Source organism: Panthera uncia, chromosome B1 (genome assembly GCF_023721935.1).
Source record: "Panthera uncia isolate 11264 chromosome B1, Puncia_PCG_1.0, whole genome shotgun sequence".
Taxonomy (NCBI): domain Eukaryota; kingdom Metazoa; phylum Chordata; class Mammalia; order Carnivora; family Felidae; genus Panthera; species Panthera uncia.
In genome coordinates this window covers 127,187,774-127,211,042 of record NC_064811.1, presented here as the reverse complement: position 1 = coordinate 127,211,042, position 23,269 = coordinate 127,187,774, and the positions used below count along the sequence as shown (strand labels likewise).

At 34.7% G+C, this 23,269-nt stretch overlaps 1 protein-coding gene and 1 pseudogene across 4 annotated transcripts in view; one reads left to right on the top strand and one right to left on the bottom strand.

Annotated features, from left to right (window-relative positions):
- Nucleotides 1-23,269, top strand: part of FBXW7 (F-box and WD repeat domain containing 7) — a 512,478-nt gene that overhangs the window by 329,513 nt on the left and 159,696 nt on the right. The window lies entirely within an intron of this gene.
- LOC125922445 (60S ribosomal protein L7a-like) overlaps nt 21,884-23,269 on the bottom strand; it is a 29,376-nt pseudogene continuing 27,990 nt past the window's right edge.

Here is a 23,269-nt window from a genome sequence, read left to right as displayed (position 1 = left end):
TTTCCATACTTTGGCTATTGTTGATAGAGCTGCTATAAACATTGGGGTGCATGTGCCTCTTCGAAACAGCACACCTTATCCCTTGGATAGATATCTCGTAGTGCAATTGCTGGGTCATAGGATAATTCTATTTTTAGTTTTTTTGAGGAACTTCCATACTGGTTTCCAGAGTGGCTGCACCAGTTTGCATTCCCACCAGCAGTGCAAAAGAGATCCTCTCTCTCCACATCCTCGCCAACATCTGTTGTTGCCTGAGTTGTTAGTTAGCCATTTTGACAGGTGTGAGGTGGTATCTCATTGTGGTTTTGATTTGTATTTCCCTGATGATGAGTGATGTTGAACATTTTTTCATGTGTCAGTTGGCCATCTGGATGTCTTCTTTGGAGTAGTGTCTATTCATGTCTTTTGCCCATTTCTCCCCTGGATTATTTGTTTTTTGGGTGTTGAGTTTGATAACGTTCTTTATAGATTATCGATACTAACCCTTTATCTGGTATGTCATTTGCAAATATCTTCTCCCATTTTGTCAGTTGCCTTTTAGTTTTGCTATTGTTTCCTGTGCTGTGCAGAAGCTTTTTATTTTGATGAGGTCCCAATAGTTCATTTTTGCTTTTGTTTCCCTTGCTTCTGGAGATGTGTTGAGTAAGAAGTTGCTGTGGCCAAAGTCAGAGAGTTTTTGCCTGCTTTCTCCTCGAGGATTTTGATGGCTTCCTGTCTTACATTGAGGTCTTTCATCCATTTTGAGTTTATTTTTGGTTATAGTGTAAGAAAGTGGTCCAGGTTCATTTTTCTGCATGTTGCTGTCCAGTTTTCCCAACACCATTTGCTGAAGAGACTCTCTTTATTCCTTGGATATTCTTTCCTGCTTTGTCAAAGATTAGTTTGCCTTACGTGTGTGGGTCCATTTCTGGGTTCTCTATTCTGTTCCATTGATCTGAGTGCCTGTTTTTGTGCCATCTTTTTGGTCATTTAAATTGTAATTTCTTGAGTCTTGGTCCTAGGATGCTTTCTCTTGCCTCTTTGTTTTTTCTCACCAGGCAGTCTCACCACTTTGGTTTCCACTAATGGAGGGAATTACTTCTCTCCATAAGCCCTTACTTATCTAGCTAAGTTCCAGTCCTATTTAATAACTCTGCTTAGCTATCTCAGAGGCACCTAAACAAAATGAGACTAAATCTGAATTTAGGATAATCTCCATCCATGTAATTTAACCCTAGTCTACCTACATAGCCTTATCTCATGCACTTTCATTTTTATTCCTTGGCTTCTTGGTACAAATATGCTTTATCATTTCCTTCAGAGTCTTTGTTCTTGTTACTTTCAGTATGTCAGTACTCCTCACCTTAAAAAAACACTCCAATTTTGGGGCATGTGGGTGGCTCAGTTGGTTGAGTGTCTGACTTTGGCTCAGGTCATAATCTCATGGTTCATAGGTTCATGCCCTGCATCGGGCTCTGTGCTGACAGCTCAGAGACTGGAGCCTACATCAGATTCTGTCTCTCCCTCTCTTTCTGTCCGTTCCCCACTCATGTTCTGTCTCTCTCTCAAAAATAAACATTAAAAAAAAATAAATAAAAATCCCCAATTTTTAATATATATCAAAGTTCTAAGCGTTAGTTATTAGGAAAATGCAAATTGAAACTAGGAGATAACTACTAAAATTAACTATAAGGGCTAAAATTAAAAAAAAAAAAAGACTGTAATATCAAAATTTCCAGTAAGACAGCCAGAACTCCCATAAATTGCTGGTGTGAGTATATACTTGTAGAACTACTTTGGAACACCATTTGGCATTTTTATATAAATTTAAGTATATACCTATCTTTGGATTCAGTAGTTCTCTTGGATATTTTCCCAAGAGAAATGAAAACCTATGGTTACAAAAAGCCTTGTTCAAGAATTTTTTTGGTAGATTTATTTATAACAGCTAATCACTGGGAACAACCCAAATGTCAATTGATAGGATGGATAACGGATTGAAAAGTTTTGGTATATTAATTACTACAGAATACTACTCGGTAATAAAGAGGAAAGAACATATGCAAAATGACATGGAGGAATCTAAAAAAAACTCTCAGGTGCTGGACACAATACAGTACAATTCCATTTATATTAAGTTCTCAGATTAGGCAAAGCTGATCTGTGGTGAAAACAATTTAAAATATTGAACAGTGGTTTGATCATTTGGTTGTGGGGAGAGTAGTGGTGCTCAACAGGGAAGGGGCATAAAGGTTTCCTGAAAGGATGAAAATGTTCGGCATCTAATAGAGGTGTAGGTTATACACATTTATCTATTTGTCAGAGTTGTATAGGTAAGCATATATTTCAGCCTATGTAAATTTTACCTAAAAAAAAAAAAAAATTAAGCTAGGTGTCAGAGAGTGGAGGGTATAGATAGAACAAGAATGGCAGGGTGTCGATGGTTATAGAATTTGGGTTATGGATACATAGGAATTTATTATGCTATTTTGTATATGTCTCAAATTTTCCACATGAACAGATTGTTTTGTTTTGGAAATCTAAAAGTTATAAAGACACGTCAACAACACCTATTCTTACAACTGGCTTAATAAATAAAATCTTAACCAATATAATTCTTTTCCCATGTGTACCAAACCCTGATTCCATGTCCCTTCCCACCACCAACTATCATCCTAGATTTCTCTTCACTTTTAAAAGAGGTTAGAGTGGGAGAGAGCCAAAGCATAAGAGACTCTTAAAAACTGAAAACAAACTGAGGGTTGATGGGGGGTGGGAGGGAGGGGAGGATAGGTGATGGGTATTGAAGAGGGCATCTTTTGGGATGAGCACTGGGTGTTGTATGGAAACCAATTTGACAATAAATTTCATATATTAAAAAAAATAGAAAAAAAAATAAACATTCCAAATATCAATTCTAAAGTTCAGTTTCTTGGGGGGAAGTCTCTCCTGACTCGAAACACTCAATAGCTTAAGTGTCCCTGTTATGTGATTTCATGGCTTTTATCCTAATTATGATTTATTTGTTTGATTACTTCATATCAATCTCTCCATTAGACTTAAGTTTTCAGAGGGCAGGGTATATTTATTCTTATTGTCTTAGTGCCTGGCATAATAAATTTATTGAATGATTGTATTGGTGTCGTTTTTTTCTCTTTAATTAAAGATTTCATAAAAATTGAAGAGCTATTATTCCATACTTTGATTGTTGGATCAGTATGTTAAAAAAAAGTTATGAATGTGAGCAGATTCTTGATAGGTGATAATTCTTTCTCATTTTATTGGCAACTGATTAAAAAAAAGAGCAATAATAATGTGTACTGAGATCTGGAACCATGTCCAAAAGTCCTGCCACTTGATTCCCAAATACTCTTGAGCTTTATTATGTTGTCTGTTTCTTACTTGGAAGCATGTGAGTAAAAGACCCCTTTCCTATTTACAAATATTATTCTACATCCCTCTTCTTTTCTCTAGTGTGCTTTCTCCCTTGCCTACTAGTTTATGTTTATAAGGGATGATGGTCTTGTTTTTTTCTTAAATTTTATACTGTAGGTATATATTTAAATTTTGATTTGCTTCATTGCCTTATGAAGGTATGAACTAGTGAAAAATAAAGATTGATAAAAATGTTTTGCGAATAGTTACACCATTAAACATGTTATTTTTGGTGCAAATACACGTTAAAAGTACTGAAGGGGAGGGATTGTGTTTTGATTTTTTATTTTGTATTTCAAAATACTTCAGTAGTTTAACAGAGTAGCTAAATTTCTGCTATGATTGCTATGATTGTTGTTTACCTCGTGCTGCTTTTTGGGATATAGCATATTACACAGTTAGGAGTGTGGGCTCTGAAGAGCTTCATGATTTTGACCAAGTGACTTAACTGTTCCGTGCCTCAGTTTCCTCGTCATTAAAACAGAGATAATAATAGTACTTGGCAGCATTGTGGAGATTTTATGAGGTAGTGTGTGCAATGCCTGACACTTAGTAAACGTTAGATATTTATATTACTTTTTGGGTTCTAGGGAACCTAATAAAAATAATACCTTTTTCTCTGAGTGTTTTTTTTAATCATCATAAAATGCACATAATACATAATTTGCCATTTTCACCATTTTGAAGTGTACAATTCAGTGGAATTAAGTACATTCATAGTGTCCATTAAACAATAACTCTCCTTCTCTGCCTCTCCACAGTCCCTGATAACCTAACCTCTGTTTTACTCTCTGTTTCCATGAATGTGACTATTCAGGGTACCACATATAAGAGGAAATCATATAGTATTTGTCCTTTTGTGACTGGCTTATTTCAGATGGCATAATGGTTTCAAGGTTCATTCATATTGTAGCATGTGTTGTAGCTGTTGATTCTTATCTTCATTTTTTGTGATTGGAAAAGATACTTTGTATGATATTGATCTCTTTGAATTTTCTGAGGGTTGTTTTGTGGCCTAATATCTGTTCTTTCTGGGAGAATGTTTCATCAACATTTGAGAAGAATGTGTATTCTGCTGCTTTTGGATGGAGTGTTTTATAGCTATTACATTACTTCAGGTTGATGTGAAAAGACATCAGTGTCTCAGAGGTTCTCTGAGACTGTTCATTTTCCTTTTTTTCTTTCTATTCTACAGACTGGTTAATCTCAGATGATGGCTCTTCAAATTTGCTCATTATGTCTTCTACCTACTCAATTCTGCTATGGAACCTCATTTTTCCTTTTCAGCTAATGTGTCTTTCAGTTTTAGAATTTCTGTTTTGTTCTTTAAAAAAAAATTATTTATTGATCTTCTCTATTTGGTGATATACCAGTATCTTTGGCATGGTTCTTTTCATTTTTTGAACATATTGAAAATAGCAGATTTAAAGTCTGTCTGCTAGTAAGTCCACTGTCTGGGCTTCCTCAGAGATGGTTTTTACTGACTGCTTTTTTTTCCCCTGTGTATGAGCTATACTTTCATATTTCTTTGTAAATCTTGTAATTTTTTGTTAGAAACTAGACATTTTAAATTACACAATATGAACAATTTAAATTACATAGCACAGATTCTTTCCCTTCCCAAGATTTGTTTTTGTTGTTATTAGGTAATTTTTCTCAACTAATTTGTAAAATCTGAGTTCTTTGTCACGTGAGGTCATGAAGTCTCCACTCAGCTTAGTTGTCAGCTAATGACTGAACAGGGATTTCCTTGAGTTCATGGACGCTATAAGTCTACTTGAGAGATTGATATGAAATAATCAAATCACAATTATGATAAAAGACATGAAAGCACATAACAGGGGCACTTAATCTCGTGAGTGTTGCGAGTCAGGAGAGAGAGACTTTCCCCCAAGGAAGTGACCTTAAGATTGATATTTGGAGAATGTTTAAAAGTGAAGAGGGATTCAGCATAGTGGTTGGTGGGGGAAGGGTATGTGAAATTAGGGTATGGTTCATAAGGGAAAAGAATTAGATTGTTATGGTTTTATTTATTAATCCAGGGGTGAGAACATCAGTGCTACTCATTTGTCTTCACACCTTTGATTAAAAAAAACCTTTTCATGTTGAAAATTTTAAACATATCCAAAATAAACAGAACCATATAATAATTTTTTTCCTCTTCATGTTTTTCAGTGCAGACTGGTGCTTTTCATTAGTGGGAAATGTGTAAAGAGCCAGTCTGGATTAAAAAAATTCATTCATTCATTCATTCATTCATTTTTTTTTTTTTTAATTTTTTTTTTCAACGTTTTTTATTTATTTTTGGGACAGAGAGAGACAGAGCATGAACGGGGGAGGGGCAGAGAGAGAGGGAGACACAGAATCGGAAACAGGCTCCAGGCTCCGAGCCATCAGCCCAGAGCCTGACGCGGGGCTCGAACTCACGGACCGCGAGATCGTGACCTGGCTGAAGTCGGACGCTTAACCGACTGCGCCACCCAGGCGCCCCTCATTCATTCATTTTTAAGAAATCTCTCTGCCCAAAGTAGGGCTTGAACTCTTGACCCTGAGATTGAGATTTGTATGCTCTGCCAACTGAGCCAGCCAGGCACCCCTGAATTTCTTTATCTTAGAACATCAGCCTCTGGAGAGCTTCTGATTAATTTTTGACTCCCAAGTCAAAGCATTAATAGACTTTCTAGTATGGCTGGGTCCAATTGGGTTAATTCACTGTGGCCCAAGGTCATGTAAAGACATTGAGTTCCCAAGGTAGCTACTGTGAGAGGAGGGTAGTAGACATAAGAGATAGTGCTTGGAAGAAAGCAAGGGTGCAAGGCAGATAGTACTGTGTTTACAGTAAGTATTATAGTGAAGTAAGTTTCATGATTTATTCTGCAAATTTTAAATGCAGTCTCTTGACCTTATTTGAAACTCTTAAAATTGATCAACAATATGACTTTACAGTCCATGAAAACTGATGTTTTTCTAATACTTTGAAGGGGTTTAAAATACCTGTTACTGGAACCAGTATTTTATTGATTGATTGATACATCTCTTAGATTAGCAATTAGGCAGAAAATGCTGAAGTTAATTAGGAGCACATAATAGGTGTATAATTGTACCAAGCATGAATCACATTTGAAAATCTAGTATTCATGTATTCCTGAGGCACCTAATGCCCAAAAGCTTCTATATCATATACTTTTTATTTAAGTGTATTTACTTGTTTTGAGAGAGAGAGCGAGCGCGTGAGTGGGTGAGGGGTGGGGGTGGGGGGGCGGGGAAGGAATCCAAAGTGGGCTCACACTAACAGTGTGGAGCCTGACATGGGGCTTGAACTCATGAACTGTGAGATCATGACCTGAGCCAAAATCAAGAGTTGGATGCTTTAAGAGGCACCTGGGTGGCTCAGTCGGTTGAGTGTCCGACATGGTCGTGATCTCACAGGTTTGTGAGTTTGAGCCCTGCATCGGGCTCTGTGCTGACAGCTCAGAGCCTGGAGCCTGCTTTGGATTCTGTGTCTCTCTCTCTGCCCTTCCCTTGCTTGTGCACGTGCTCTCTCTCCCTCTCTCTCAAAAATAAACACTAAAAAAATAAAAAAGAGTTGGATGCTTAACTGACTGAGCCACCCAGGCTCTCCAGCTTAAGTTTTCAATAACTTCATAATATATTAAGCTTTTGGGCATTCAGGGTACCTAAGGAGTGACCTTTCTTTAAAAAAAAAAAAAAATCTGAATATCATCTACCCCTTCTTATAACTCTTTAATGTCTGTCCACTGGATGGAAGAAAAGTCCAAATTCAAAAGCGCTTCAAGAACTAATGTTTCTTACTAATTTCTTAGATGCATGATACATTCTAGCCTTATAAATTCAGAATTTTTGCCTGTATTGTGGTGTTTTATGTTCCTGTTTTTATATATAAGGTATTCACTAAACCTAAATATATTTTCCTTTATTTTGCCTCAAAGCCTCCTCATTGAAGACTTTTTATCTTGTCTAAGCTCAATTATATCCTTCATGCTGTTACATTTAGTAGTTAATATTATTATAAGCTACCGTATAGTTATTTTTCTAGATGGTTGTTTTATTCCTTAAATTGAGTTGCTTGAGGGCAGAAATTGTATATTAATCTTTGCATGTGTTGCTTACTGTAGTTGATCGATTAATGCTTATTGGGTAAATGAACCTTTTTATTTTTCATTTTGAGAATATTACAGAGATTGTTCCTTAAAGTGTTTATTAGACAATGGCACAGATTTCTACACAGATTGGCTCTATGGGAAAATAGAGAATAATTAAATAAAAGTAGTTTCATCTAGGAACAGTTTTCTGAAGCTAGAACTAATATGTTATGAAATTAGCTAGAGTGGGGAGTCAAATTTCTAGATGGTTATGTTTTAGTTGTTAAAGTAAATGGCATATAAGAGAACTTCTAAGTTCATATGGCAAAAACAGGGAAAAATTGCAAAGTTAGAGTCTCTGAGGTTTCTGATGTTTCATAGACTAACAAAAGGTTGCTTTATTAGCAGCATTAATGAACAAATCGCTTTATTGGCTTAGGCATACTGGTAGCTTTGTCGGTCCAAAGAGCTAAGAGTTCTCATTTCAATTCATGATTATGTTAGAGTAGTGAAGTGAAAGCCATTGACCTTCTCTTAAGCAGAAAATAGAAAGTTTTTACAAATAGATTGAAGCATTATAAGAAATGTGATGAAAAACTAACTTATCAAACCACTTAAAATTTTTGAGTTTGAAAAATGTTTTTGTGCATCAATTTTACAATAGTAGATTTAAAAGAATAGACTTAACTGGTTGCTATTTAAAAATAATTTTAGTAGGATGGTTTTATAGAGGTAGTTCAGAATGATTGAAAAAATGAATTATTAGAATGGACAAACTTTTCAGTTCTTCAAATGGTGATATATATTAAGATTAATATGAGATACAGAAGGTATTAAACTTTAGAGAAGGTATAATGCCACTCAGATGGCATAGCTTCCAAGTTATCTTTTATTTAAGTAAATGAAATGCATTTTGCTTATTAGGATCATTTTTGGGAGTGCTGATTGGCTTCTATTAATTTACATTAGAGATTAAAGTAGAATCATGGGGGGGCCTGCTTCTAAATCAAAGGTCTTCAAAACCATAGTTTTAAAGGCCATGAATTACAGAAGTAAGTATTGTATAGCCGTATAGAACCAAGATTTGTATAGCAGCAATTCATTTATAATTTTTTTTTTTTAAACGTTTATTTATTTTTGAGACAGAGAGAGACAGAGCATGAACGGGGGAGGGGCAGAGAGAGAGGGAGACACAGAATCGGAAACAGGCTCCAGGCTCTGAGCCATCAGCCCAGAGCCTGACGCGGGGCTCGAACTCACGGACCGCGAGATCGTGACCTGGCTGAAGTCGGACGCTTAACCGACTGCGCCACCCAGGCGCCCCTATAATTTTAAATTTCTAAATTATAAGATATTTAAAGATATAAAAAATACAAGAAGGAATTTAAAGTGCTCATGTATCCAAGTGGCCAAAATTGACAAATATTAACATTTTGCTAGAATTGTTTCAGAACTTTTTATTTACTTACAAAAAAAATTTTTTTTTAAATGTTTATTTTTGAGAGAGAGATACAGAGTGTGAGCAGGGGAGGGGCAGAGAGAGAGAGAGAGAGAGAGAGAGAGAGAGACAGACAATCTGAAGCAGGCTCCAGGCTCTGAGCTGACAGCACAGAGCCCGACATGGGGCTCGAACCCACAAACTTTGAGATCATGACCTGAGCTGAAGTCAGATGCTTAACTGACTGAGCTACCCAGGTCTCCCTCAATACTTTTTAAATAAAAAGTTAGTTGAGGATGGCTAATCTCATTCTTCTGTCTTTCTTGTAAGAGGTAATTAGTAGTCTGAAGTTATCCATTGTTTTTTATACTTTTATGCACGTTTGCATAAAAAATAGGATTGATTTAGGTTTAAAATGTAAATATTGTTTAACACCTTTTAACTTCCTTTTTTTCACTCAATGTTCATATCAGGATTATCCATGTTGAGATATATATATATATATATATATATATATATGTATATATATATACATATATATGTGTGTGTATATATATATATGTATATGTATATATATATATATATATATATATATAAAGTTTGCTTATGTTAACTTCTATATTATTAGTTTGTTCCATTATTTGTGATGTTAAACTGGATTAGTTGGTTTAGCAAATGCTGCCAGATTTCTCCATTGTAAAGATATCTTTTTCTCTTTGGTAATTAATCCATGCATGGAGGCTGAGGAAACATCAAGGACCTTTCGCCCAATGATTTTAACATTCATTGTTGATATTTGCTTGAATCATTGATTACATTGATATTTGCAAAATGATGATTTTTTTTAGTTCTGTTTTTTCCCACATTTATTAGCTGGTATTCTTCTGTGAGGAAGAATTTCTGCTCTCCTTTTTTTCATTATCACTGTGGGCTCATGGATTCTTTTATTCAGTGAATTAAAATCCATTATTGTTATATTTCTTTTGAAGGTTCAAATTGTTAAAATTTAGCCAGTGGGAACTCATTCAGTCTGGTTTTGGTGTCTCTGTGATAGGTCCCATCATTTTTAGAGCACTTAATTTTTCTGGCACAACAGAATGTTCTGTTCTTACTTTTATGCTTTTCCCACTATGGACCTGGAAATGGCTATTTCTCCAAGGACCCTTATTCCTCTTGGTGTAGTTCCATCACTTCATCATGGGCACTGGATATGTTCTGTATTACTGTGTATCACTGTTCTTTAGGGACTCTTTTCACTGGACAGAGCAAGTGATCTAAAAAAACCAGTAATATTTGTAATTCCAATCTACTACTGCAGGGTTCTTCTCCCTTCCTGTTACATATTTGGATGTCTCTTAACAATAACATCAATATACATTTATTTATTGGTTCTGTCCTTCAACGTATACACAACATAATATTGAAATTGCCATATCAATACTGCTGCCAACTATAAACCCAATATGTAAGGTTTAAGATTTCTATGCAGTTTTTTGTTCATACAGTAGATCCCAGTGAAGTTATGTAGTCAGAGTACTATGCTCATAAGTTATTTTAATTAATTATGTTTTTATGTCACCTTGATAAACACTTGATAATCTGTTTTTGTTCATATTCAGTTTTAGGGCCCCATTATTGATTTAATTTTATTTACTGTTTTGAGAATGGTAAAACTACCATGTCTATGGGTCAAAACTACATAAAAAAGCATTCTTAAAGGTCTTCCTTCTCAATCACTATTTTCCATTTTTACTCACTTTGTAGGTAACCAATTTCATTAATTTCTGGTTTATCCTTGTGTTTCTTTTTATAAAAATAAGCCTATTTATGTGTGTGCATGCATTTATGTTTGTATGTTATTCATGTTCTTTTTTACACAGAAACACTAGATATGCATATTCCTTATGAGTGAATTTGAGCATTAGCTTATTGAATTCTAGGAAAACATTTGCTGGTATTTTTATTTGAGTAATGTTATTACTCATTAGCTTGGGGAAATCAACATCTTTATGATAATAAGGTACTTTTGCAAGAGAATAGGGGATGTCTTTCTATTTGTTTATTTACTTTTGTATGTTTCAGAAGTGTTTTAAAGTTTTCCTTATAGAAGTTTTACACATTTACATTTATTCTTAAGTATTTTTATCTTTTTTGTTGTTTTTTTATAAATACTGTTTTCTGTTCAATCAAATAAGCAATTTGAAATTTTTTCTTTTTACTAAGAGATTTAAGCTTGTTTACATATCTTGATATGATGGGTGTTTTTCTGATTGATGTGTTGTATTTACTGCTGTTTTTTATTCTTTCACATAGTGGTCTGTTTCTCTACTTTTTGAGAATTATTTTCTTACTTAAGGAAGGTTGATATTTTTGTTTTAATGGCTAAATTTTGGCAGTGGACTTAGACTGCTGAATATTGTTTTGTCTGCATTAAATGAATATCCTTTGACATTCACTTGTTACCTATTTAACACCAGAGAGCTGATTCTTCTCTGTGTTTTTATTTCCCTTTATTTTACATATTAAAAATTCCATTATAATATGTGAAAGAATATAATATTTAAGTACCATTCTTCTGTCCTTGTCCATACCTTTGTTTTAGTAATATATCTAAAATTAAATATATTCACTGTTGTCTCTGTTTAGTAAAGCTTTTGTCAAAGTTTCCTCTGTCTTTATTTGATGGTATGAAATTCATTCTTTTGTAGATTGCTCATAATGGGCTATGCTTAATGTATTTCCGGAGTTCATGCAAGTTTAAATCTGTGTTTCTTTAATAGCCTTGATAGTTAAAAGGACACCTGATTGGATATGAAATCCTTGGTTTACACTTTGATTCCTTGGATTTCTTGAAAAAGGTGCTACAATGTTGACTCACTTTGAATGTTGCCATTGAGAAATCTGATGCCAACCTTACTTCTGTCTTTTGTAAGAAGCTTAGTACAGTATTTTTGTTGGAAGCCCCCAAAGGTTTTCTTTTTTTTTTTTTTTTTTTTACTATTAAAATTTTATTAGGCTATGTTTTAGAGTTTATTATTCTGAGATTGTTTTTCCAAGTATGTAGATTTTTGTCAGAATTCACATATATCATATTTCTTCCTGCCTGCTACAACATACATGTATGCAATTGTTTTTGTTTTTGGAAATACGTTTTAAATTACAATTTTAAATATTCTTTTATTTTGCTTTTATTCTTCGTAGTTATCAGTTATGCATGTTATAGCTTCTTCACAGATCTGTGGTTTGTTATTTGATCTTTTTTCCTTTATTTTTATTCTCTTGTCTGTCTTCTTGCTCCTTATTTTCCCTTATGTTTTTATTTGAATTCAGTCTTACTTTTTATAATTTAAAAAATGATTTGACTTTTCCTTCTTCTTCTTTTTTTTTTTTTTTCTTTTTGTTTATTCTCCCAAGTAGGGTCAATTATTATTTCATATCTTGCTGTGTTTTGTCAATATCTATTCTGAGTTTTTGATTTTTGCTTACACACACACACACACACACACACACACACACTGTATTTACTTTAATTTGGAGTATTAGTTGACAGTTTTGTGAATTTTTTGTGGTGAGAATTTTCATTAGCTGAAGTGTTTGGATTGGAATTTCCATGTTTTTTTTTTTCCCTTAAAAAATTCTTTTTTTTTTAATGTTTATTTTTAAGAGAGAGAGAGATTGAGTGTGAGCAGGGCAGGGGCAGAGAGGGAGACACAGAATCTGAAGCAGGCTCCGATCTCTGAGCTGACAGCACAGATCCTGACGTGGGTCTGGAACCCACGAGCTGTTAGATCATGACCTGAGCCAAAGTCAGACGCCCAGCTGACTGAGCTACAGCTGCCCCTTTCCATGTTCTTATAGTAGCTTTTTAATTAGTGTTGTCTACTACTTCTATTCATTTCCTGGCTTAGCGTTACCAGTTGTATGTAGACGGGTGAGAGATTTGCCTGGCTTATAGTATTTCTTGTTCAAGAGCTCTCCCTTTTGTTGGTATAGTGAAGTGCAATTTCTTTAATGTATAGGTTATTTATTTATTTTTTTGTTTGTTTTTTTGGTCTGGGAGGGTGAGGGGAAAGGGGTTTGTATATTGTACACTTTTGAGATTCTTTTTTGTTTTTGTAAAACACTTGATTTCCACCTTTTGCTTTCTTCTGTCCTTTTACCACCAAGCCTCTAAGGGTGTCCCATCTTCCTGAGACTGCCATCTCTGATCCTTCATACTTTGAACCCTCCCTATCTATTCATTGGTAGCCAGGAATCTGATCTACTCTGGGACACCATTTCTTAGTACTTTCCTATTTACTGTAAGACTTTCGCTTTCTGGAAATTATGTGTTCCACCTACTCTAGGCTCCAGTTTCCTTCTGCTTGCCATGCAGTCTGTGCTTGATTCTTCAGAATTTGCTCTGCTAAAATTTTACCCCTTCCTCAACTTACATCTAACATGGACTCTGTATTAGTCTGCTGGTTAAGCCAATGGTGTGGTTTATGGGTAGTTTTATTTGCTCTCTGGGTTGATGCTTTTTTTTATTTTCAGTTTTGAAGGGTGTATGGAAAGATTGGATTTACATGGGGCTGTTGTCCTATGAGAACCTGGAATATAGTCGTTTGACTTTTAACTTTGTTGTACCCCTTCTAATACAGAAGTGTCAAGTTTTGATGATGAATATATCAACTTTTTCTTTTATGGCTTTTGTGCCTTATTTAAAATAGCATTTTCAATCTTCATGTCTTGTGAGATTATCCTATATTGTCTTTTGAAAGTTTTAGTTTCAATTTTTTCAGGTGTTGGTAAAACATAATACCTAGAAAGTTTGATCTACACTGGGATGTTGTCGAGATATATTTTTACCTTACTTTTTTAGTGGATGTTTAATTGTCCCTGAATCATTCATTTAAATAGTCCTTTTTCTCACTTCTTGTAATACTACCTTTGTCATGTATGAAATTTCTGTATACACACAGATTTGAATTTGGACTCTGTGTTCTTGTTCATTGGCCTCTTCGACCCAATACCGCAGATCTCACCGTTATGAATGTATGGTAAATCTTCGTTTCTGGTTGATAAGCCTCCTTTCTTTTTACCCTAAAATTTTTGTCTAATCTTGGTCCCATATTAACTTTGAGAAAATCATTTGGCTTTGTTTTTAGGTATGAACTAAACTAATAGCAACAATTATTTGTTTTTACTGAAACAAGGGATCAACTTGACATTTTAGCACCTTCTGTGTGTATATATTATCTTATTTAATTTTTAAGCACCTTCTGTGTGTATGTATTATCTTATTTAATTGTAAGCAATTGTAACATGTAGGTATTGCTATGCTTGTTTTACTTTGAAGAAACCAAAACTTAGAAAAGTTAAATAATTTTATTCAGTAAATATTGAGTACTATATGTACTACCATGCCCTAGAGCTAGAGTAATAAATAAAACTGGTGCTAATATAAAGATTTTTAAAAAGACATGTAATGATCCTTAATAGTTATAAAATGTAGAATTGCTTGGTTATTTTTTTTGTTACACATATTGAAAAAAATTTTTTTAATGTTTATTTTGAGAGAGTGAGAGAGAGAGAGAGAGAGAGAGCACCAGAGCAGGAGAGGGGCAGAGAGAAAGGGAGACACAGAATCTGAAGCAGGCTCCAGGTTCTGAGCTGTCAGCACAGAGCCTGACATGGGACTCGAACCCATGAAACATGAGATCATGACCTGAGCTGAAGTTGGACGCTTAACTGACTGAGCCACCCAGGTGGCCCATGTTACATACATTTTAAATGGTAAAGAACCACATTAACGAGAATTTGCAAAATAGACAAAAGGATAGAAGTCACCAGAATAATTGAAAATATTTAAATTCATATCTACTTTTTTCATAGTTTCTTGGCATATAATTTTTATTACAAGTTTATTTAATATTTCAATCAGATGTATAAGTGACACATGATAGTTCCTTTTTATATACATAACAAAATCATATGTAGTTGAGTGTGCCATATTGTAAAGTGGATCTTTTTAAGATATCACATGACTATCACATGACTTAGTAAATAGTTTATTAAAAGTGAACCTATTTGGATGGGTCTTAGTGATACTGCCTTATGGAAGACATCTATATTAAGATAACATTTATTTATGTAGCCGTGTTTATTAGAAAAATGATCTTCGAATCTAACTTTGCTCTGAAATCATATGTCATGGACTACTGTGGGTCTATGGAGTTTCCACTGATAACATAGTATGTCTTAGTCTAGATCTCGTCTACCTTAAGGAAAAGACTTGAAGAGATGATAAGCTTCGAGTGCCTATACAAATTTCTCTTTTGTAAATAATTTGTTTATACTTGGAAGTTTGATTACATAATTTGGGTTATTTGCTGTGATATATGCGTATATGCAGTGCCTTTTAAAAAGAGGTAGGCAAGACATGAATGTTAATTGAATATTTTCCACGTGGAAGTAATTGAAGATAGAAGGTATAGGAGTGGAGACTCAGAACTTTTTCATTATAGGAATGTCCAGCCAAGTTTTGTTTTTTCTGTATTTACAAGTATTTACATTTAGAAATTTCAAGTATTTACATTTAGAAAACTTTCCAGTCACCTAATAGGGTTATTCAATTGGAAAGTTTGGAACATGCTATAAATTTTCTGAAAAACATACATTTATGCTAAGGTTATGTATATTAGTATATGTTATTTCTTTTCTTAGTGCTAGATAGTTTGTTAGAATCAGGTTTGGCACCAGAGAAAATGTATGTTTCTAGATTTTACTCATTTGTAAAAATTATTCTTAAAGACAAAATAGAAGACAGGGGTCTTGACCTTCAAAACTCTTGTAAAATGGCCATTAAAGATGAATTATTTTTTTTTAATGTTTATTTATTTTTGAGAGAGAGATTGTGAACAGGGGAGGGGCAGAGAGAGAGGGAGACAATCCAGTTCGGAGGCTTCAGGCTCCAAACTGTCAGCACAGAGCCTGATGTGGGCTTGAACTCAGAAACCGTGAGATTATGACCTGAGCTGAAGTTCGTTGCTTTAACCAACTGAGCCACACAGGTGCCCCAAAGATGAATTAAATGATAAGTTTAAAAGATCTTTGTTACAATTCTTTCAATTATGAATACAACTATATAATTGTTTACTACTTATCAAAAATATCCATTGTGGTCATATTTAATATTTATATTTAAAGGAAGGCCAAACATTACTTTTAGTTAGTTCCTAGTTTAAAAGGTATTATTTTGACAAATTTTGTTAAAAGTATTAGAAATACATATATATACAACACATCTATATATATTTGTATATATATTTCAGTCGTTATGAACTTATATTTTCTGTCATTGTGAACTTAACATTAAAGAAAATATATACTTATGACCTAGTATTATTTGATTTTTCTCACCTTTACTGTTAATAGTGTCTTCAATTTTAAAAGAAATTTGTGTGGTCTTTTATACCCGATTTAAATAGGAAATTTAGATACTTGACTGTTCAACCAAAGTATTTGTCCATCAGGGTATATATTACAGTCTATTTTGTTTGTATTGCCTTGTTCTTGATTTTGTAAGGTCTTGCTTTTTATGTAAACTTCTCTAGTGTTTGGTGGTATGGTTTAGTAGGGTCTGGCCTGTGTGTAGGGAGAGTCATGCACCCGTAGGATAAAGATAAACACTATTTGTCCGAGCATCAATTTTACTTAAAGAGTTAGAGAGTAGAAATGTTAAGCTAACTACACTTACTGTGATAAGCACTACATAATGTGTAGAATTGTTGGATTGCTATGTTGTACAATTGAAGCTAATATGACATTGTATTTTAGCTATACTTAAATGATAAAAATTTTTAAAAAATGGCTATTCTGAATCCTGAAAAAGAAAAAGAACGTTAAGCAATTTAACTGTTAGGTAATTAGAAGATTATATAATAAGATGACTTCACAAATAATATAGGATTGAATGCAAAATGTGTGTTGTTTTTCAAAAGTTTTTATTTATTTATTTTGAGAGGGAGAGAGAGAGAGAGGGAGGGGCAAAGAAAGAGAGAGAGAGAGAGAAGAAGAGACAGAATTCCAAGCAGGCTCTGCACTGTCAGCACAGAGCCTGACATGGGATTTGAACTCATAAACTGTGAGATCATGACCTCAGCTGAAACCAAGAGCTAGACGCTCAACCGGCTGAGCCACCCAAGTACTCCAAATGTGTGTTAGTTTTTAACATAAGTAAGACAAGCATTTTGTCTTTCATGTAGGCTCTTTAAAAGTTTGTACTCTGCATTGTCACATGTTAGGTGGAACTGAGGATAGGGTGGGTGGGATGAGAGAGTTATATGTTTATTACTTTTACCTGTGGTGGCATTTTGCTAGGGACACTAAACTGGAATGTTGTGACAAGTATTGTTTTAAGGTATTTTACCCTTGACTTTCTTGGTGTCTAGGATACCTTCCTAGGAAATTAATTTGACAGAATCTGCTTATCAGGTACAAGGCCTATTTATGGGTTAGTAGTTTTTTATGTTTTTAAAGTTTATTCATTCATTATTTCTGAGAGAGTTGGAGAGAGTGAGTGAGCGTACACAACTGGGGGAGAAGCAGAGAGAGAGAAGGAGACACAGAATCCAAAGCAGGCTCCAGGCTCTGAGCTGTCAGCACAGAGCCTTCCCTGCACAGGGCTCAACACAGAGCTCTAATCTGGAACCTTTGAGTTCACAACCACGTCCGAAGCTCAACTGGTTGAGCCACTCAGCCGCCCCCTGTGGGTTTGTAGTTTAAAACTTAAAGGCTTCCTAGTCCTGAGGTATATCATCAGGACAACTTTGTCTTCTTTTCTCCACATCTTTAGAATTTTGATCTTAGGTCTTGGTTTCAGTCTTTTTGTTATTTTTGTTGTCATTATTGTTTAATTTTGTAAACTGTGTTTACATTTTCTTTCTGTCCATTTAATTGGGCTTTGTATTTTTCTTTGTATGAATCTTGTGTCCCGAGGAACTTTGCATCTGAGCATTTAATAATTGAATTAGCTGTTGTGAGTGGATTCATTAAAAAAATTTTTTTTAATGTTTTTATTTATTTTTGAAAGACAGAAAGAGACAGAGTACGAGCAGGGTAGGGGCAGAGAGAGAGGGAGACATAGAATCCAAAACAGACTCCAGGCTCCGAGCTGTTAGCACAGAGGCCGATGTGGGACTCAAACTCATGAACCGTGAGATCATGACCAGAGCCGAAGTTGGATGCTTAATTGACTGTTCCTGAGTGGATTTATTTTAAATGAACAACGTGCCATGAGTAATATTGTATTGCAGTTGACTTCCTTTTCTGTGGTGCTTTTACAAAGTTGCCAGTATTTTTATTTGCTCTCCCCCCATATGTATAGCCAAGTAATTACAAAAAAGGTGCTCTTTGCCATATTTATTCTATAAATGGTACTGTGCATTTGAACTACAAAGAGGAGGACATCCTTATTTTATCTTTACCTTTTAAAGGCAAAGTTTGCTGATTTTTATTTTTTCTTTAATGGGAATTTTGATTTTTTGTTTTATGTATTTGACATTTATCATTTTAAGAAAAAAATACTTCATGCTTATTTTGGAAATTTATGTAGAGTACATGTTCATGTTACAACCCATAAAGCTACATGAAATATGTAGGAATAAATTTAACAAGAAAGGGATAAGATTTGTATGATGGAAATAACATTTTATTCAAGGTTCAAATAAATGAAGAGACCTACTACTTTTCAAAATGAAAAACCCAGTGTTATAAGATGTAGACTTTTTCAAAATTTTACCCATAAAACTAATGCAATTCCAATCAAAACAACAATTTATTTTTTCAGTTTGAAAAAGGGGGGAACTTGACAACTTGATTCTCAAATATATGAAGTATATGAATCAGAGTATCCAGTAGAAGTTTTAAAAATAAAAACCTGACAAGTGTTTTATGGTATTGCTTGCTATACTGTAAAGCTGTAGTAATTAAAGGGTGTCTGGGTGGTTCAGTTGGTTAAGTGTCTGACTTCTGCTCAGGTCATGATCTCATGGTTCATGAGTTCCAGCCCCGCGTCAGGCTCTGTGCTGACAGCTCAGAGCCTGGAGCCTTCTTTGGATTCTGTGTCTCCCTCCCTCTCTGCCCCTCCCCTGCTTGCACTCTGTCTCTCTCTCAGAAATAAATAAACATTAAAAAAAAAAAAAAGCTGTAGTAATTAAAAACATTGATAGTGATGATGCAGGAAGAGTCCAGAAAGAGTCCTAATAAATGAAAAATGAGGAGAGTGTATAGACACACAAAGCACAATGTTATTTTTTTAACATATCAAAATGTAAAGAACCATATATTTGAAAAGGAAAACAGATTTGCCTCCATTAAAATGGAATAGACTTCTCTAAGAAAAAATATTATAAGAGGGCCAGATTAGTAGAAAATATTTGTAATTTGTAGCAAAGTTTTAACAAACATAACAGAGCTTCTAAAATTAACAAAATTTATTCTCAGTTTTTAAGAGTCTCTTATGGTTTGGCTCTTTCCCTCTCTAACTTTTCTTCCCCTCCCCCCTCCCCCATGGTCTTCTGTTAAGTTTCTCAGGGAGGGAGGGGAAAGTGGGTGATGGGCATTGAGGAGGGTACCTTTTGGGATGAGCACTGGGTGTTGTATGGAAACCAATTATTTGACAATAAATTTCATATTAAAAAAGTAAAATTAACAAAGCTTAGAAAAATGAATTGTGAATAAGGAATAATAATTCTAAGAATATGCATGATTTTATAAAAGTATGCATAAAGATATATATCTTTACATATACATCTATATATGCTTATATATCTTTACATATATATGTATGTAAGTGTTAATTATAGCATCATTTGTAGTAGCAAAATGTTGGAAGCAATCTGAATGCCCACTAGTAGAGAAATGGCTACATAAATTGTAGTACATCATCCATATTTTGAATATTAATAGATTGACCAAAAAAGATTCAAATCTAAATGTCATGAAATAGCAAAATGTCCAAGACATATTATTAATATATAAAAAGAATCCTATAGTCTGATCTCATTTACTTAGTAGAACTATATTATTTATGGTAATCTTGAAACCATTCCAAAATACAGACAAGACATTTAAATTAACCTATTAATATTATTAGGAACCATAAATTTAACATTAAGAGAATACAGACAAATACAGCCACTAAGGCAAACCATAAGAGACTCTTAAATACAGAGAACAAACTGAGGGTTGCTGGAGGGGAGGTGGATGGGGGGATGGGTTAAATGGGTAATGGGAATTAAGGAGGGCACTTTTTGGGATTGGCCCTGGGTGTTATATGTAAGAGATGAATCACTTGGTTCTACTCCTGAAGCCACCGCTACACTGTATGTTAACTAAATTGAATTTAAGTAAATTAAAAAAAAAAAATATATATATATATAAAATAAAAGTCTTTTACTATCAATTGAATGGAAATATCAATATGAATCTATGATTATACACATATATAGTCCCCTCTTCCTTCTAGTAGAAGGGCTTATAAGCATCAGCAATTGCAGTAGCAATAACTACACTCAGCACTGATAAGATCGTCTCTAAATATTGTTTCTACTGAAAGGATCCAAGGCTCCTGTGAAAAATTGCAGATCCTAGTTCTTGGGCAGAGAAAACAGCCAGAAAATAAGAAAGTGCTCAAAAGCTATTGTATCACATCAGCAGAACCCCCAAACCCCAGCTCCAAAGGAGTTCCTACTGGCCATATCTGGAACTATCTAAGCCTTAGAGAATTATTGTAATTAATTATAAAACCTTAATTTGAAAAAATAATTTAGAAGTCCAGAGTGATAAGAGGGATAAAGGAAAAGGGAAGCCTTATTTAGAGAAGAGAGAAGTTAATACCTTTTGAAGCGATGTTAGAACTAGAATATTATCATAGTGAAAACTCCAGTGAAACACTTTAGACCAGAACCATCAGTGAATGCCAAAACCTTGGAGGAAAGACTGCTGGAAACAGGGTATACACATAATACCAAATTATTATCCCACACATGACTTACTATTACAAAGGAGAAAATGTGCCTTTGCAAATAGAAAGATCTGTAAGTTGCCACTTGAACCAAGTGGTTCAAACAACATTGGTATGTTTCTTGTTGTGATGTACCATGGAATACTTAACCACCTTTGGAGTCTTCTTACCTAATATGTTTATTCTGTATCCAGTCAGGTCCCCACATTCCATGAGTTAAAATCTTTTATTAGTTCTAGGAGCTTTTTTGTAACCTTTGTCTACATTTTCTATGTAGATTGTCATGCATGCAAATAAGAACATTTTTTAAAAATGAAAATTTTTTTATTTTTTTAATTTATTTTTCATGTTTTTTAAATGAACTTTTGGGGGGGGGAGAGAGAAACAGGTGGGGAAGGGGCACAGAGAAAGGGAGACACAGAATCTGAAGCAGGCTCCAGGCTCTGAGCTGTCAGCACAGAGCCCGATGCTGTGCTCGAACCCACGAACTGTGAGATGATGACCTGAGCTGAAGTTGGATGGTTAACCAACTGAGCCACCCAGGCACTCCAATACCATTTTTAATTTATTCATTTCCAATTTGTATGCCTTTTTTCTTATTTTTTCCTAACTGTTCTTGCTAGGGCTTCCAGTAATGATGCTGAATCGAATAAATGTCTTTGCCTTGTTCCTGGTCTTTTATTAGTTGTTTATTGTTAAATATAGAATTAGCTGTAAGTTTATTTAGACAGCCTTTAGTAGTTTGAGAAAATTCCTGCTTTGCTTTATTTTTTTTTTTTCCTTATTGGTGAGAAATGGATGCTGGATTTTGTCTAGTGCTTCATCATTAGCTGTGTGGTTCTTCTTGCTTCATTAACACGATCTCTTTCCTTGTTTGATTTTCAAATATTGGACCAGCTTTGTATTCTTGCCGTATACTTACTCTACTTGCTTATGAGCTGTTATTCATTTTTATATTGCTGGGTTGAGTTTGCTTATTTATGTTTTTTTGAAAGAGAACTGTTCATCACTTTTATATACAGAAAATTCAATAGCGTCTACTAGCACAGTTTGGTGGCTAATTCTTTAGCCTTTGCCTTTTCCAACTTGGGAATGCAAGCCACTAACTTTGGACCCAGGATGTTGCCTTCCCAGTGATGGCACATCTCATCATGTCTGTCATTGTAATTGGTCCTGATAGTTTCTACCAGCTTGGCCAGAGGTCCTTTGTTTTCTGAGTTAACCTGTGTGAGAGTGACAGTGGTGCAGATCTTCCTGTGGACCAACCTGGCCTCCCCCTTGATGATGCAGTAGGGAACCCCCAGCTTATGTCACATGGCAGGCAGGAATACAACCAGCCAATGAGATCCACATCATGTGCAATTACTACCAGCTGAGACTTCTTGTTTTCTACCAGGATGGTGACAGTATTAACCCCAGTTTGAATAACAGGCAGCCTTTTAGTGGGGACATCCCCTTTGCTGGTAGCTTTTTTCAAGGTTTGGGCCAATAATCTCTGCTGCTTCTCTCACTTTGTCTCTGGTCTGTGTTTGTGGGCCAGCTTAAGCATTTGAGTAGCTGTTTGGCAGTCTAAGACCTGGGTGAACTGGTTAATTGCAGGAGGCACTTTTAGACGTTTATAGAAAATAGCCCTTTGCTGCTGCAGCTGGATGTAGCGGGGCCATTTGATAAAGTGGTTGAGGTTCCTTTTGGGCTGGATGTCCTGTCCAGTGCCAAAGTTCTTGGGTATTTTCTCAAACAGGGGATTGACTACCTTCTTGGCCTCTTGCTTCTTTATAACAGCAGGGACTGGGACCACCTTCTTCCCCTTAGTCTTCTTTCCTTTCAGCACCTTGGATGGCTGGAGGAGAGAGATGAGTTTGCTTATTTTGTTGAAGAATTTTGTATATGTTCATGAAGGATGTTGTTTCTGCTGTTTTCTTACAGTATCTTTGTCTTGCTTTGGTACTTTGAGTTGGGAGTAAATTGTACTTCTTCTGGAGTAAATTGTATTTAATTGACATTACTTCTCCTACATATTTTGTAGCCTTTGTTATGAAACTTCAAAGCATGTATTTTAGTTTTTGGAAAAATTTTAACTACAAATTTGTTTTCTTTAATATATACCAGAAAATTCAGGTTATCTGCTTTTTCTTGAATGAGTTTTGGCAGTTTTTCTCTTTTGGGATGAAATGATACATTTCATTTTAGTTCCTGAATTTGTAGGCATTAATTTGTATTACCTAATTATTATAAGTATTCTGTAATTATTTTAATGTCTAAAGTCTATAGTGAAGATCCCTGCTTTCACTCCTCTTGGTAATTTAT